The sequence below is a fragment of the Hibiscus syriacus genome, unplaced genomic scaffold (genome assembly GCF_006381635.1).
Source record: "Hibiscus syriacus cultivar Baekdansim isolate YM2019G1 unplaced genomic scaffold, ASM638163v2 tig00111002_pilon, whole genome shotgun sequence".
In the NCBI taxonomy this organism is placed as follows: domain Eukaryota; kingdom Viridiplantae; phylum Streptophyta; class Magnoliopsida; order Malvales; family Malvaceae; genus Hibiscus; species Hibiscus syriacus.
Window position 1 is genome coordinate 563,867 of NW_024062948.1, and position 19,367 is coordinate 583,233.

Here is a 19,367-nt window from a genome sequence, read left to right on the forward strand (position 1 = left end):
GTACTTCGACGGAAGCCTTCTCTGAAAGATAGCGGAAACTTTTTTGCCAAGGTTCACTTTTTTATTCCCAGTTAATCGTCTTCGATTCGTGCAAAGATACTTAAGATATTTGGCACACTTGGGTACTTTTTGAATCACTTCAAGAAGTGGATTGTTAATTTCCACTCTCCTGATTATATCTAAAATTTCCTTCTCTTCTGCTTTCTTGTCTCGCTTCATTAGTCTAGAAGGAAAAGAAAGAGAAACTTCGTAAGGAGAAGAAAAAAAGAAGAGGCGTGATTACCTGATTAAAACGGAGGAGGTCTCGGTTGATAAATTGGGTTCCTTGTCTGATTTATTTTGTAACTTAGGTTTAGATGGTCTCTCCATCCCAAATTAAAAATGTTGCCGTATGGGTTATAAGGCCTCTGGGGAGGTCTCAGAAGGTTACCAATGGAATTTACTTGAGTGTTGGACTCATCTTGTAACATCTCGCAGTAATTCGTCAGATGGTCCGACATCGTACAAACTCCATAAACTTTTACGACTCCAATATTTCCTCAAACAAGTGAATTAACTATGTTAGTTAGTTTATTCAATTTACTTTCTATCGAAACATCACTTACTTCATGACCCTGTCGGTTGGGTTCAATAAATGATCTGAATTGTTGTTAATTAGCCGTCATTGTGGAGATTAAATTTCTTGTTGTATCCAGTGTCATGTTGACAAGAGCGTCGCCACTAGCGGCATCTATAATTTTCTTTCCACCGAAAGTATTCCTTCATAAAGATATTAAAGGAGTGTGTGTTCGAATAAACCATGCTGAGGACAACTGACGCATAACTTTTTGAATCTCTCCCAATAACCGTAGAGGTCTCTCCTTCATCTTGTTGAATTCCCTAAATGATTTTCCTCAGCTCGCTTGTCTTCTCTGCTGGGAAAAATCTATCAAGAAAAACACGTAATAAATTAGCCTAGGTAGTAATGGAATTGGGTAGAAAATAAAATAACCATTTCTTAGTTGATCTGGCTAAGGAAAAATGAAACGCTCTTAGTTTGATTTAATCTTCAGAAACTCCTTGGGGCTTCATACTGGAGCATACCATGTTTACGCGAACTCTCACTGAGAAGACCGTTGAAGGTTGGAATGAGATGAATTAATCCCTTCTTGAGTTGATAAAGGGTATTACCATTAGGATAAGTGATACAAAGTGGTTGTTGTACAGCGGGAACTGCGATTACCTCTCTAATCGTTCGATGTGTTATCGATTCTGGTTCAGGCGTGGGGTTTACGACTGGTGCAGTTGGAGTGACGTCAAGAACTGATTCTTTGTAGGATGGCTTTCGGAAGAGGATTTCAGATTTGATTTCTGCTTGTTTTGTTCTCTTTGTTATTTCTTTCGTCGAAGTGTTTGACCGTGGGTTCTACGAGCTTTCACTTTGATCTCTCGATCAAGTTCTACTAAATCTCTCGATTGCCCCTAGTTATAAAATCAAAACAAAAATATGGAAAAGTAATTTGTCGAAATCCCCGACAACGGCACCAATTTGACAAGTGTCGTTTTACTCGTCAAAATAAAATAAATCCTCTTCTCAAATAAAATAAATAGAATTAAGTATAGTATAGTGAAAAAGGGTTGATCCACAGGGACATGGAAATTACTGATGTAGTGTTGTGTTGATCTTATTCTAAGCGGAAAAAACAGAACAGTACAATAAAAATGGGGGAGTTTACGATTGTGAGAAAATGAAAGGTAAAGAAAGTAAAGAATAAAAGCACAGTAAAAGAAATGGAAACATAAATAAATTTGAAAACAATAATAATGAAATCGTCTCAAGCTAGCTTTGTTTTAATTTTGTTTGATCATCAAAATTGATTTTTGCTTCAGGATTCATGTCGGTTACAGTCTAGAAGGCCCAACCCGATGTAACTTGTCTTTTTCTCTAGTAACCGATCTTCCCAAGACACTCTCCGAAAGCTGATTATTGAATGGGTTAACCACATCTATTGTCGTTAGAACAAACATAATTAAGTATTGGAGAGGCCCGACTCGGATTATGTTGTCTCGTTGAGAATCAAATCCAATATCGATTTTCCTTAGCGAACCACCGCTAAGTGTGTTCACAGGAAGTCGAATTTGCCACAGATCAATCATTCATCCCAACTATAAATTAAAACAACATCCAGACCAACGAGGTTTTTTATTTGAAAACATTTTAATTTTGTAGGTAAGGCCGATTTACAAACCAATAAAACAGAAAATCGAAAATATATCTCGAAGGTATTTAGTATTTTTCAATTCTTACATATGGATTTGAGTCATCGCTAGCTCTCGACTAATAAAGAAATTAGCTAAGCATGGTGGAAACCATACTTAGTATAGTTTATAAAAACAGTAAAAAGCATAAAGTAAAGAAAAAGTAAATGAAAACAAAAAGAAATTTGATTAAAACAAAGAAAACAAAGTAAATTTGAGATAAAAGATTATCATAAGCCTTACCCCATTGAGGGTATTTATAGGCATCTAAATCCTAAAGATAACAAGGAATTCAAAATAAAAATAATCCTAGAAAATGAAAGATAATTTCAAACGTTTTCAAATTCAAATTTAGAAATTAATTTCCTAGAATATCTCTTCAGATCGTTGCTTCCAGGATCTTCCTCATATTGACTGGACCTTTTAGAAACTACCACGTTAGACCCGCATCGTGCCCATGCCTCCAACCGCAAATAAGAAACAAAAAAATGCAGAGTGCTCTTTTTCTGCCAATTCCAATAAACAAGCCACTGCATTGAAAATAAACGAAATACAATCTAAATCAGCAGTGATAAATTCATAAAATAGAAGAATTAACAAGTAAAATATGACAATTAAAAAATCTCATCATTTCTTTACTTTTGCATATAATAGTGAGTAGGAATTCCAAAAGAATGGTCACTGGAGAGCGCATTGGGTCGGTAGCAGTTGACCCCTCTTACTTTTGCAGGTTGATAGACGAAAACCTATTTCACCAGCTTTTATTTATTATAAATATTAACAGAGTTATTATAAAAAAAATATTTTTATTATAATTATATTAATTTTTATATATTTCTTTTGGTTGTCTTTCTACTTCTAAAGTTTTGTTTTAATTAATTCAGATGACGCTTGATTTTAGTGAGTGAGTCTTTCAATAGGAATTTTATGCATACATAAGAACTCAAACTCATTATGAGAATAATATATCTAAATTTATAAATTTATAAATTATTGATCATAGAAAATATATAATGATAATAAAACATTAATTTAATACTGCAATAGTTCAAATATAGTGGATTAATTTTATAATGTTTTATAGATAATTAAACGTGATTTTATTATTTAACAGTAGTAACAATTTACAATATACAAGTGCACATTATAATATCAATAGCGACCTATTTAAACCATACATAAATAATAAATAAAATACATACATAAATAAATAAAATATTCTTCGAATAAAATATTAAAAGTTATAAAAATAAATTATAAATTATTATAAAATATATTTATAAAATATTAAAAAAAATTAAACACTTTGGTCTAAAAGATCTTCAATTATCTTCATAGTCGAAGACTCACTTTGGAGGCGACTAATGCTTGCTCCATACAAAACGCTGAGAAGGTGGAGTCGGTGAGGAGAGTGAACAGACACGAACCAAGGAAACCACCGTCTATGGGTTCCATCAAGGGGATTTTTCGCTTGTGGTGGAGTGCTCCAGGATCATCTTAGTAATTGGTTGTTGGGTTTCTAATGGAGTCTGTGTTGAAAAGTCAAGTGGCACTACCACTTGCCAAACTTTCGGTGGAAAATTGAGGAAAACAAAATATTAAATTTGTCAAATTTAGGGGCACCGAATGCACAGCTGAAATTGTTGATTTTTTGAGCAATGGAATAATTAATTTTAGTCATTGTAATTTAGGGTATTTATAAATTAGTCCTTAAGCTTCAACTATAAATACCCTAGTTCCTTTAGCTTCAAAACCATCCCAAAGCATTCTAGCTTTCTTTCAATACTAGAGAATTTAGAGAGTTTCTTGATAGTTGTTTTCTCCTTTTTATCAAGAGAGAATTATCATTGTTTTCTCCTTGGTAGATCGAGAGAAGTTGTAATTCCTATTTTCTTATAGTGAAATTCTTCTACCGTTGCCCGTGGTTTTTACCCTATATTATTTAGGGGTTTTTCACGTAAAATTTTGTGTCTCTTTTATCTTCATTTTTATTTTCTCAAATTATTAGTTGCAATTTTATTCTATCCGATAGTTATCTTTCGCAACAATTGGTATCAGAGCCAGATTAGAGTATGTAATATATGCTTATTGTCTTTGTGGTTGCCACCAAAAGGTGGATCCTCCAACATAAGAAAGTAAGAAGTTATTACCCATTCTTTGAAGGTTCTAGAGAACTATTCATGATAGTGAAATAGTGGGAGTTATCCGTAAAAGAAGCTATGGCAACGAAATTTGATATTAAAAAATTTAATGGGAGAAATTTCTCATTGTGGAAATTGAAGATGAAGGCCATCCTGAGGAAAGACGATTGTCTAACAGCTATCAGTGAAAGGCCAGTGGATTTCAAAGATGACAACAAATAGATCGAAATGGACAGGAATGCTATGACAAACTTTCATCTAGCATTAGCAAATGAAGTATTGTCAAGCATCGAGGAGAAGAAGATAGTTTAGGAGATATAGGATCATCTCACCAAACTGTATGAGGCCACCTCGCTGCACAATAAAATTTTCCTTAAGAAGAAATTGTACACTCTCTGGATGCCATAATCTACTTTAGTGACGGAGCGCTTAAACACACTGAACACTTTATTTTCTCAGCTTACATCCTTAAGATGTACAATAGGAGAACAAGAACGTGCTAAACTTCTACTTCAAAGTCTATCTGATTCGTATGATCAACTCATCATCAACTTGACAAACAGTAATGTCATCAGTCTAGTCTTCGATGACGTTGTAGATACTGTTCTACAAGAAGAAAATCGGCGCAAGAACAAAGAAGACAGACAAGTAAATCTGCAATAAGCAGAAGCGTTGACAACGATGAGAGGGATATCAACAGAACGTGGCCAAAACAGTAGTTACAAACATGGTAAATCGAAGTCAAGAAGCAAGAAGAATTTAAAGTGATACAACTGTGGAAAGAAGGGTCACTTGAAGAAGGATTTTTGGAGTCTAAATAAAAACTCCAACCCACATGGCAATACCGCAAACACTTCAGAAGATGGAGATGCTCTATGTTGTGAAGTGTCAACCACCGTGGAAGGCAGAAAAAGATTTGCAGATATATGGCTCATTGATTCGGGAGCAACATATCACATGACCTCAAGAAAAGAATGGTTTCATCATTATGAACCTGTCTCAGGAGGATCTGTGTATAGTTGTAATGATCATGCCTTAGAGATCGTTGGCGTGGGAACCATCAAATTGAAGATATATGATGGAACAATTAAAGTTGTTCGAGATGTGCGACACGTGAAAGGCCTGAAGAAAAATTTATTATCCTACGGATTGTTGGATAATAATGCAAGAAAAATTGAAACACAGAAAGGAATCATGAAGGTGTTCCATGGAGCGCTTGTCGTGCTGAAAGGCGAAAAGATAGCAGCAAACTTGTACATGCTGAAGGGAAAGACTGTGCTAAAAGCAGAAGCCTCCGTTGCCTCATGTAGTTCAGATTCTACAATGTTATGGCATCAGAAACTTGGACACATGTCAGAACAAGGAATGAAAGTCCTTGTGGAGAAAAAGCTACTTCCAGGCTTAACAAAGGTATCACTGCCTTTGTGTGAGCATTGCATAACAAGTAAGCAGCACCGGTTAAAATTCAACACATCAAATTCTAGAGGCAAAAATGTTCTAGAATTGGTTCACTCTGACATATGGCAAGCACCAGTTACATCCCTAGGCGGAGCAAAATATTTTGTCTCATTTATTGATGACTACTCCAGGAGATGTTGGGTGTACCCTATTAAAAAGAAGTCAAACGTGTTTTCAACTTTCAAAAACTTAAAACCGCGGGTGGAACTTGATTCTGGAAATAAGATCAAGTGTTTCAGAACAGATAATGGAGGATAATACACAAGCAGGAAAGAAGGCATCAAAAGACAGTTTATAGTGGTGAACACTCCTCAACAAAATGGAGTGGCAGAGCGGATGAACAGAACCTTGTTAGAAAGAACAAGAGCAATGTTGAGGAATGCAGGCCTAGAAAAATCATTTTGGGCAAAAACAGTCAATATCGTATGTTATTTGGTGAATCGATCTCCATCAACTGCAATAGAGCTGAAGACACCAATGGCGATGTGGACTGGTAAACCAGCTGATTATTCAAACATCCATGTATTTGGAAGTATTGTGTACGTGATGTACAACTCCCAAGAAATTTCAAAGTTGGATCCAAAATCCAGGAAATGCAAATTCTTGGGGTATACTGATGGTGTAAAGGGGTATCGCTTATGGGATCCCACTACCCGCAAAGTGATCATCAGCAGGGATGTTATCTTTGTAGAAGATAAACTACAAAGAAAAGAAGACGATGATAGCGCTGAAAAGTCAGAGACTATGCAGATACATGTGGAAAAGGAGTTTGAACAAGGATATTCTTCTGAAGCATAACTAGCACATGATGAACAAGAACCAGAGAGTTCTGAAGCTCCAACAACTCGTCAATCATATTGTGTGAGAAGACGTCCCAATTGGCACTCAGATTATGTTATAGAAGGAAATATTGCATACTGCCTTTTAACAGAGGATAGTGAGCCATCAACATACGAGGAGGTAATAAACAGCTCAGATGTTTCACTGTGGATGATGGTGATGCAAGAAGAAATTGAAGCCCTTCATAAAAATAATACATGGGACTTTGTGCCACTACCACAAGGAAGGAAGCCAATTGGTTACAAATGGGTCTTTAAAATCAAGCAAAATGGTGATGATCAAGTGGAGAGGTATCATGCAAGACTGGTGGACAAAGGATATGCTCAAAAGGAAGGTATTGATTTCAATGAAATATTTTCTCCTGTGGTTTGACTAACAACAGTTTGAGTAGTCTTGGCAATGTGTGCTACATTGAATTTACATCTAGAGCAACTAGATGTTAAAACAACTTTTCTTCATGGAAATCTTGAAGAAGAAATTTACATGTTCCAACCTGAAGGTTTTGAAGAAAAAGAAAAGAAGAACTTGGTTTGCAGGTTGAACAAATCTCTGTACGGTCTAAAGGAGGCGCCGAGGTGTTGGTATAAGATATTTTATTCTTTCATTATGTGCCTCGGATACAACAGACTTAATGCAGACCCTTGTGCTTATTTCAAGAGGTCTAGTGATAATGATTTTGTTGTATTGTTGTTATATGTGGATGACATGTTGGTTGCAGGACCCAAAAAAGATCATATTGAAGAATTGAAGGCACAAATGGCTAGGGAATTTGAAATGAATGACTTGGGATCAGCAAACAAGATTCTAGGGATACAAATTCACCGAGACAGAAGTAATAGGAAGATTTGGCTTTCACAAAAGAATTACTTGAAGAAGATCTTGTCACGATTCAGTATGCAAGATTGTAAGTCAATTTCTACCCCTCTTCCTATTAACTTCAAATTATCCTCCAGTATGAGTCCTAGCAGTGAAGAAGAGAGGATGGAGATGTCTCGAGTACCGTATGCATCAGCAGTGGGAAGTTTAATGTTCGCTATGATATGTACAAGACCAGACATTGCACAAGTAGTGGGAGTGGTTAGTCGGTACATGGTAAATCCAGGCAAAGAGCATTGGAATACAATAAAGAGGATCCTGAGATACATCAAAGGGACCTCAAATGTTGCATTATGTTACGGAGGATCAGATATACTTATCAATGGGTATGTTGATTCTGATTATGGAGGGGATTTGGATAAAAGCAAATCTACTACATGATATGTGTTCAAAATTATTGGTAGAGCTGTAAGCTGGGTTTCAAAATTGCAGTCAGTTGTGGCTACATCCACAACAGAGGCAGAATATGTAGCAGCTACACGAGCCAATAAAGAAGCAATTTGGTTGAAGATGTTATTGGAGGAGCTTGGGCACAATCAAAAGTATGTCTCTCTGTTTTGTGACAGTCAAAGCGTCTTGCATCTAGTAAGAAATCCAACATTTCATTCAAGGACAAAGTACATACGACTTCAGTACCATTTCATTCGTGAAAAGATGGAAGAAGGGACGGTAGATATGCAGAAGATCCATACCAAAGACAACATAGCAGATTTCATGACGAAGGAGATCAATGTCGATAAATTTACTTGGTGTCGATCCTCTTGTGGCCTGTCAGAAACATAAGCAACATTAAGGTACAAGGTAGAAAGAATGGTGTGAAGATATGATTGTCCCAATCAAATCTTCAAGTGGGAGATTGTTGAAAAGTCAAGTGGAACTACCACTTGCCAAACTTTCGGTGGAAAGTTGAGGAAAACAAAATATTAAATTTGTCAAATTTAGGGGGCATCGAATGCACAGCTGAAATTGTTGATTTTTTTGGCAATAGGATAATTAATTTTAGTCATTGTAATTTAGGGTATTTACAAATTAGTCTTTAAGCTTCAATTATAAATACCCTAGCTCATTTAGCTTCAAAACCATCCCAAAGCATTCTAGATTTCTTCCAATACTAGAGAATTTATAGAGTTTCTTGAGAGTTGTTTTCTCCTTTTTATGAAGAGAGAATTATCATTGTTTTCTCCTTGGTAGATCGAGAGAAGTTGTAATTCCTATTTTCTCATAGTAAAATTCTTCTACCGTTGCCCGTGGTTTTTACCCTATATTATTTAGGGGTTTTCCACGTAAAATTGTGTGTCTCTTTTATCTTCATTTTTATTTTCTCAAATTATTAGTTGCAATTTTACTCTATCCAATAGTTGTATTCCACAACAGTCTGCTTAACCGTTGATGCGGGTATCTTAGAGGGTTTGAAGCTGGCCTGGTGTTTGAAGGTTGAGAGTGTTGTGGCTGCAGGAGAAGCTTTATCTAGGATTGGTAGTCCTCCGATGATGGGTGGCTGGCCCATATTCGTGATTTGATGAATCAAGATTGAAATGTGAATGCAACAGAACTGCGGATCATTTAACTTTTATTCGTCAAATTTAAAATAATTGAATAATGTAGAGTAAAAATATCCAAATCTGTATGTGTCCACCATTTTGGTGAGTTTTGGATTGGCGAAATTTTTCTTAACCGCCGACTCGTCAATCGATTCTCATTTTTCATTTTATTTTTGTTTTTATTTTAAATTACAGTTCTAGCTCTAAAATATTTCACTCTAATATTTTATATCTTTGTTTTCCTAAATTGGTTCACCTTTATATTTAAATCATTTTCTAAATTATTTCTTTCAACCTTAAAATATTCTAAATTTAGTTATAACTTTATAAATTTATTTTATTTTTTATATTTTATTTTTAGATTATGTAATTTAAATTTATAAATTTTATGTTTAAATAATGTATCATACACTTTTAAATTTTAAATTTTATATTGTCTCATGTGCTTCTTTTCTTAAAAAAATAATATAAATTAAAAAAAATCAAATCAAATAAATATTAACCATATACTTATGACTCAAAAATGCTAATACTCGGGTTTTACAGGTATCAACCTATCATGGGCCATGACACGGGCTATGTTCGTTAAGATCCAAAAGTTCTGAGTACCCGCATGACCTAAGTTCTTTAAGATCCAAATGTTCTTAGTAGGACTGTAAATTAGACTACACATATCGTGAGCTACTCGATATCGATTCGATCAAAATTCGATAAATACTCGACTCGACTTGAGTTCTTAATGAGTCGAAACAAGTTACTTAATACTCGACTCATAAAACTCACGAACAACTCAAAAATATATAATATATTAAGATTTTATTATTTTAAAAAATAAATTATTAATAATCTTAACATATGTGTTGATTTTTTTTAAATGAGGTACATGATTCATGTATTTAAGGTTCATATTCAAGTTTGAGTTTGAAGCTTTAATCAAGGTAAGTTTAAGATTTTTTTTCATTTCGAGATTTTACGAGCTTCAATTCATGGTTTCAAGTTCGAGTCGAGCTTGAAATTTTTAGACTCGCAAGTTTTCAAGTCAAGCTTCATTTCAGAGTTTTCGAGTCGAGTCGAGCTCGACTTGGCTCTTTTACACCCCTAGTTCCGAGTACCCGACATTTCGAGTACCCACATAGCCCGAGTTCTTTAAGATCCAAAAGTTCCAAGTACCCGGCATCTTGAGTACCCGAAAATGCGGGTACCCAAATCGAACACCCTAGACTGCCGGCCATTTTAACCCTCACAAAGCTCTTTCTCCGGGACTAATGTATGACACGTCTGTAGTGGAATACATAGCCTTCTTGTGCTCACTAGGCCACACCATTATCACGTTAAGACCATAGCCAAGCGCCCTAATATTACATGTTCCAAGAGATTCAAGTACCCTGGTGAACTCAATAACTCTAAGATTTAAGATTTTTCTCTAGTTTTATATGTTTGTTCATCTAGAAATGGCAAAGTGCAATTTACTTACGTATTTCAACCACCATGAGAGACTGAACTCGACTCTCGGGTTTTCAGTCCTTATGTTCAGAAATCTGTCAACTTGAATGTACATGGAATATATCTATAGATATGCTAACCCGAACAATCAGAAATGTTGATCATATGATCATATATCCAAATCCCAGTATCTTGTTCGGACACATGCTTTAGGGGAAACACAATAAAGAGTCAAATGAGATCTACTCCAAGAAATCGAACTATACTAACAGGTACAGTCTCAGCGAAACTATACAGGTCCCCAAGCACCAACGAGATCCCCAGAATTCATTGCCAATCCAACATTTGACATCAAAATACTAATTCACTCACTCCTTGCCAATACAGTCAGACCAACGATAGATGGAATAATCCCAAAGATCACAACTAATAACACTTGTAATAAACTCCTAGTTGGGTGGCTGATCAAATGTAGCATATAGATATGCAGGAAACTAAAGTATCACACTATGGCCAAAAAAATTAGTATAACATGACAACTTCAAACTAGATTAATAATGAAAAATAAAAAGTTCGGAGCTGCTGACATAATCTGAACTTGCTCTATCAAACTCATTTGATCTTGTAGAAAAATTAATCAGAGTCTAGTTTCAAGTTTCAAGTGAAAATAAGGAGGACAACATGATTTGGAGCTCTAACCATCTCCCAACCTTCACTAATCGCGCTCACTAATAGCCGTCAAATGTTCATCGATTTCTTCAGTTGACAATGCTCTAAAAACTGGATTATCAGCTTTGACTACTCCGACCTGCCAAAGATCGAACAAGTATTATCAACTCACAATTATATGATAACAGGTACTTAAATCACTAAATGGATCAGTTGACTTGTACCTCAATCTCAGTAGCCTTGAAATCCTCTTGAAGAACAGATTGCAGAGCAGAAATCGCAGTCTGTGAAAAGCGATTGGAAATTATAAACAAATTTGATAACTTTTGGCCCATGTTAAGCATGTAGTCTTTGGCAATATTCTTTACCACACATAACAAAAATACAGGCTAATAGACTATATTTACCTGAACCGTTTCCTCGTAAGTAAAAGCAGGGTCATTCTTCATTTTCTTTTCCAAGAAATTAATTGCCTCTTGTTCTTTCGATCCAGCACTGGTTGCCTGAAGGAAATATTAGCAAAATTTCATTCAAGTGGACAAAAAGGTTTCCTAAAATTGGTCAAAAAGAATTTTGGATCCATGCTATTTCACCAACCACTTCACTGGGGAAGAAACATGCTACTTCAATGTACGACGGACAAAGAAAAGTATAGTTAATATAACTGAAATACAGGTATGTAGGAGCAAAGAGTATGTAACTCGAAATTATTGACCAATTCCCATTCTCACAACTCCTTGCTTACTAAGCCTCCTTTGCATAAGCACATAGTAAACAAAAAGGAATAGCAATATATTTATACGTTGGCAATGTAAATAGTAACATGGTCAGAGAACTATTAGAGAAAAACAGTAACATTTCATAATAAAAAAAAACATATGACTTCCAGAACCTAGGATTTAGAACAAGAACAAGAATCCAAACTCAACGAGCAATAAAAATTCATTTGAAAATTACCTTGTGACCATAAAAATGGCCAGCTGGATCGCACTTGTAGAGTTGGGGTCCCTTCTCTTCATCAATGCCCAAAACCATAGCAACTTCACAAAAAACAAACATATTAAGGGAAGCATAGATAATGTTAGGGAAAATTACTTGGAACACACATTAGCACATATTTGCACGCATGTGTTAACAAACTAAAAAATTCTAAGAAGTCGCATATAATCAAAATTTATATTTGTAACATATAGAAAAAAAACCATATACTTACCAATTCCAAGAGGTCTCATATAAGCATGTTGAGTATAAACCTGTGATTTGTCTACAATCCTATTTCAATTAAAAGCAATTCAAGCTAAATTAGTTGTGGGTAATTGACAAGGACAGGAGTCCTAAACATCAAAGAAAACTCAAAGATGAATTCAAAAGAATAAGTGTGATTAGGTGGATTTGTTCATTTTTTATGAATGAACTAGTGAAATAAAGAGAACATGCCCTGTCTCGATATTAAGAAGAGCAGTAAAGAACAAGGTCATGAAATGTTTCAAACATAATGACTACTACTAGTGTCTTTAAGTCTCTAAACTTGTTCAAACAGTAACTAGATTGAGCTCGATAGATACAACATTCACCAATGGGAAACACTAAAGATAAAAAAGTTCCATTAAATAAGATATAGCATACCATTTGGACAAAACATCCACGGGCATCTCATATCCGTATCTGAACCGAAACTCAGCTGCTTCATTCCTTGCTTGTTGGACCATGGTCCTAGCATCAGCTGAAGAGTATCATACGGACCTTATCAAACCAATACTCCCAAATCCCAATCAATTTTCAAAGGTAAGTTAAGCCAGCCATAAAGTTTCTTGTTTATCTTTTTCAGTTCTCTTTCAGGACTTTCTTGTGTATTTCTTGTTTTCAAGCTAAGACAATGCTGTAAAAGGCCCTAGGTGCTTAAACCCTTATATTGCCTCAGGCACATATATATATATAAAGCTTAAGATGTAATAAACTCTAAGTATAGTTTATCTACAAAGTATAGAGCTTGATATTTTCCTTGACTTACTAGTAAAGGTATACAAATGAAAACAAAGTGAAAAACCAAAGAAATTAAAGAGAATCAATCAGGAGGCTTTTTTATGCCTATTGTCTTTAAAAATAGCGTGCTTAAATGAGCCTGGACAACAATTCCGTTGAATGCTAGGGCGTCAGGCCCCTAAGAGCACACCTTGACAACACTGAATTAAGGTTCCCCTTTTGGTGTTTGTTAATAAGCCTCATGATTGTGATTTGAGGAAAAATGAAAGAAAGATGGTTAATATGCAGAATAGCAGGATGAAAATTAGAAATTTTTAAAAACCTAATGTTGACTGATTATAAGTGTGAGATGAGGCGCTTTATTACAACCTATAATACTTAAATATCACCAAAACTCTAGTTCACTTAGCCAAGACAAGAAAATATTGATAATTCAAACCATCAAAAGAAAATGACGAAAACAAAAAAAACATTTTCTAAGTAAACCTGTCATGCCAGTAGCTACCAATCCAAGGAACTGGTAATAGGGAAAAGATGAGTGACACTAGTCTGATCCAAAAGCTTATCCTGCATTGCAATCATTCAAAAAAAAATTGAATACCCAGATCAAGGAAAACGCTTAAGACAGTCAATCCAAAGAGAAAACCCGGAAAACATAAGGGAGAGTACGAACGGGAACTTTCTTCTGAGTAACAACACAGACGGAGTCTTTTCCACGAACACCAATCGAAGTGATCCCAGATGCTTTTACTGCTTTAAAAGCATACTCTGCCCAATTTAATCAAGATAAAAATTGAGTAAAAATGAAAAAAAAAAAAACTTGTTATAAATAAGAACTTCAAAATATTCGCGGAAGAAGAAGAGGGTGATAGAGCGAATACATACCAACTTGGAAAAGACGACCTTCAGGAGAGAAGATGGTGATATGTCGATCGTAGCCACCTCCACTTCCTCTGCTCATTTTCCCTCTTCGGTTTTTGGATTTTTGCCTCTATTTTTTTTTTTGGCTGTTTCAAATGTGCATAGAATTGATGCCGAAGAAAAGATAAAGCTGTTTACATATAAAATAAGGTAAAGTATAGTAATGGTCACTGAATTTTCTGACACTTGTATTTAGATCCCTAACTTTTAAAACTTACAATACAGTCCTCTAACATTTAGTCCGTTTGCAATATGGTCCCCGACGTAACCGGCCGTTTGACGCCGTTATACTTCCGTTTGCAATATGCTCACTAAACTTTTCAGGCGCTTGCATTTAGGTCCCCCAACTTTTAAAACTTGCAACACAATCCTCAATTTCATTCTAAACTTCAATTTCCTTTTCGATCTCGAATTTCTTTTTTCGCTTTTCTCTTCTCATTTCCAATGCTACTTTTCAGTCGGGGATGCATGAGAAATTATAATCTAACTTAGAATTTTTTGGATGTGTTGACTTGAATAAGGGTCCATTGAGAGAAGACCCGACCAAGGGAGTATCGGGACCATCAACGATTCAAGGTGTAATGTTAGATACATATCATATCAGGTAAAGCGCAGATGTTCGATGAAATGCTTTTGAGAAAAAAATGGGTTAGAAATGCAGAGTTGGTAAATACTACTAAGATGAACTATCATTGTTGAAAGTCGCCAACAAAGCTGGAATTATTTTGTATAAATGGCATATAATAATTTCTTCGTTTAATCCTTGTGGTTAAAAATTTTCCAACAGATGATCAAATATAATGAAATCTCAAATAGTGTCTTCACCTCTCTGTCTCTTTCGCTCACATGCACTCTCGTTTGGTTTTCGTTTTTCAGTTTTCCGCCATGTAAAATTGTAAACCCAAGCAGTGCTCTGTCTTTCAGCTTTTTATTTACAAAGAAAAATGGAGGAAGAATTGTTGAAACGCAACACCGATTGCGTTGATTTCTTAGCCTCTCTCATCACTTGCAAGAAGGCATTTATTTTATCTTTTGGGCTCTCCGGAAGTAAGCTTTTCCTCTTTCGCACTTTCCCATTTTCAGCTCACATTGTGTATTTTTTGTTGAAATCTTTTATGTTTCTGGAACTTTATGTCAAGGATCTGGATATTCAGTGTTAGTTTTGAACCAAAACCATCTAATTTTCTTTCTTTCTTCTTAATCAAAACTTTTAGTACTCCTTATGAAAGATATTCAGTTAATCAGAATAGAAGTGAAAGAGGGTCCTAGGCTAAATTTTTTTGATCTTCTTGTTTAGTTTTTCTTTAAATCATGGAATTGGTTGTGAGTATCGACATAGTGAAATCGCTAGGCTCAATCCGAGAGACTGATGGTACTAGTTTGTTGGGAATTGTATTGATCCGACCTGTTGTTTTCGGCGTCCTGTGAGCTCGTATTCTTTTAAGTTCATGTTGATTATGAGAGTGATATATCGTGAACGAACTGAATTTTTTTACATGTTTTAGAAATTTTACAGTTGAATCTGTATTGAATTATAGCTTCGGAATACAATTTTGTATGCACACAACTCAAAAGGCATCATGACAAGGTAGTATATTTGGATCAACTACTTGATATGTTGCTCGGTCATTGCACATTTGTACCTTCATTTCTGGCATATATATGTTTGTTGTAGTGTCCTCTATGTTTTACAATGTCTTTTATTGCTGACATGTCATGAATTTACAAGAATTATGGGGTCTTGTGATTTTAGTTCAGCTATCTGTTTTAGATTCTCATCATGTTTGGCTATTAAGGAACATTAAACATGGAGCATTAGAAGATTTATATGTTACAAGGGTAGGTCATTAATGTATTCGCAACTGGTAATGTTGTATTTGACATCTAATGTCTATCTTAAACAACCCATTTGACACCTTAGCTTTTGGAGTGACTGTGACCAAACCTCTTTCTCTTTATTTATTAAGTCCTCATTTTTGAATGAGTTATTAATTGATATTCTTGGTTTATTTTAGTTATTGCTTGGTTGTATGTTGTAGTCCTATGAATTACAACTCTTTACTATTTTCGCAGCCGTTGGATGTGCATGCTCAAGTTCCATCCAAACCTACTAGATTGTTATACCAAAGTGTGGCAGCTGCAAACAAGACAATTGGCCTTATTACTTTGACTTCAACGGTTTATGCAATAAATGTGATAGGTGCACTTTTCATGTTCAAAGTGCGACAGCCGTTGGATGTGTATGCAACAAACCTCAAATTTATATTGAAGTAAACACTATCAAATAGCAAATTCATGTTCAAAATTCCAAAACACTTCAATTATATTATAATCCCCAAATTCCAAAATACTTTAATTACATTCTAAACCCTAAATTAAAGTATTTTAGAATTTAGGATTTAAAATGTAATTGAATTATTTTGGAATTTGGGGTTTAAAATAAAATTGAAGATTGTTGCAAGTTTTAAAACTTGGGGACCTAAATGCAAGTGCCTGAAAAGTTCAGTGACCATATTGCAAATTGACTAAATATTGGAGGACTGCCACATCATCTTCTAACGACAGTGTAACGACGTCAACGACCAATTACGTCGATGATCATATTGCAAACGGACTAAATATTGGAGGATTGTATTGCAAGTTTTAAAAGTTAAGGGACCTAAATGCAAGCTTCTGAAATATCCAGTGATCATTACTATACTTTACCCTATTAAATATGATGAAAAAACTTTTCCCCAAGACTCGATGTTATTGCTAAGCACTTCACGGTATAACTCGCTGAGTTAACTCGCGGAATTTATACTACAATTATTTAGTGATTTAATGAATAACGCAGCAAAAAGTTAAAAACAAAACAGAAAGCGTAAAATACTTGGACGACCACTCAACTATGGAGTTGGTATCGAACTGACCACCATTTTTAAATTTACATCAATATAATAACTAAACTATTCAAATGAGTTCAAGATAGCCACTAGTCATTAGAATCTAACAGATGAGTGATGTGGCAGTTAATATAAATTTATATAATTATACATTTGATACTCAATACTTGTATATTCTATTCATTTGGTCTTAAATTTGCCAATCGATTATTGAAATATATTTTTAAATTTTAACAACAAAGATAAATTGGTATTTATAATTTTTTTTAATTTTTTTTTAAATTTTTTATATTATTATTTAATTAATTTTATTCAACTATTAGGAACAAAATCAAGAATAAACTCCCAAAGATAGAGAGCTTCCCAGGGTTCGAATCTGGGTATATCGGGTGAAAAATAAACAGACAACCACTTGGGCTAGTCTTAGGTGCAAAATACATATTATTGTATAGTAAACTATCACTATAAAATGAAAGAAATTTCTTAAATTTATGATTGAACTTAGAATATCTCACAAAATATTCAAGCATTTAATCAATAAATTATATTAAAAATTGATTTAATATATACCAAAATTATTATATAACTTATAAAAAATTAAATTAAAATTAAATAATTTCTCGTTTTTTTAAAAAAATTATTTTAATAATTGTATTTTAAATATAAACTTTAAATTGTATTAATTTCTAAAATTTATAGTAATTTTAAATTTTATTTTGAAGAAAAATGTTATATTAAAATTGTATACAATTTAAAAATGAGAAATTATTTAATTTAAATTTAAATTTTTTATAAGTTAAATACTAATTTTGGTATATGTTAAATCAATTCTTAAACTAATTTGGTGATTAAATGCTTGAATATTCTGTGAGTTGTTCCAAGTTCATATCAAAGATATAATAAATTTCTTTCATAATATAGTGATGGTTTAGTATACGTTAAATATATATTTAAGCATTCAAAACCAATTGTACGCCTTAACTTAGATGGTCGAGTCTTTTTCTTGCAGGAGACCTATGTTCGGATCCTGAGAAGCTTTTTTCCCTTGGGAGTTTATCCTTATTAGAAACAAAACCAGTGAATAAAATTAATTAAATAATAATAATATAAATAATATTTTAAAATATTAAAAATAATTTAAAATGCCACTTCATGTCTACTGTTAAACATTAAAAAATTAATTAACACATGGCACATCCCGATTAGAGGATTACTTTTTTGAATTAAATTAAAATTATGACTAAATTGATAGAATATACAAGTATTGAGGAATAAATATGTAATTATACAAATTTTTGTTAAGTACCACGTCACTCTTCCGTTAGATTTTAACGGCTAGTGGCTATATTGAACATATTTAAATAGTTCAATGATCATATTGACACAAATTTAAAATAATGGACATTTCAATATCAACCTCATAGTTAATTGGTCATCCAAATAATTTACCGAAAAATAAATTAATTACTCATGGAAACTTGCACCTCTCCATTAACGTTGAAAGTGATTTATTTTTATTGATGTAGTTAGTGGAAATTAAGGGTGTTTATGAACCGAGTGGATTATGAATAAAGTAATTTTTGATTTAATTTAAAAATTATTTAATTTATGTTGATTTAATTTGTTATTTATTAAATTTAATAAAATTTTACTTGATTTACGCTTTTTAGAAAATTTATTTTTCTTTAAACTCCTAAGAAGTTCTACCTTAACTTCCAAAAGTTTATATGTAAAATCTAATAATATTTTATAGTTTAATATAAATATATATTAATAAATTTAACAAAAAATATTAAAATAATGTGTTAAGTAATTTTAAAGTTTAATCTTTAAAGTAGTCACCCATAAATATATCAAAGTAACATATTACTACCAAAGTAACAATCCAAAAATACACTAAACTAACATATTACTACCAAAGTAGCAATCTATAAATAAACGAAATTAAACATTCACTATAGCAAAATTGTTCTATAGCGGCGTTATTAGCAGCGTTTAGGGAGTAAACGCCACAAACTTTAAGCATATAGAAGCGCTTACAATCCAAACGCCACAAACGATACTTTAGTGGCGTTTCTTAAACAAACGCCGCGATAGTATAGTACTTTAGCAGCGCTTTTATATAAATGCCGCAATAGGGATCGTTTATAGTGGCGTTTTTCCACAAACGCCGTGATAGATTAGTACTTTAGCGGCGTTTTTATACAAATGCCACAAAAGGGTTCGTTCATAGTGGCGTTTTCCAACAAATGTCGCGATAAAGAGTACTTTTGCGTTTTTTATACAAACGCCGTAATAGGGTTATTTAGCCGCATTTTTGCAAAAAAAAAATGTCGCGACAACATAGTACTTTAGCGGCGTTTTTATACAAA

At 33.7% G+C, this 19,367-nt stretch overlaps 1 pseudogene; it reads right to left on the reverse strand.

The window, feature by feature from the left end:
- Positions 1 to 11,146: 11,146 nt before the first annotated feature.
- Positions 11,147 to 14,176, reverse strand: LOC120149356 (annotated as a pseudogene).
- Between the last annotated feature and the right edge of the window lie 5,191 nt (positions 14,177 to 19,367).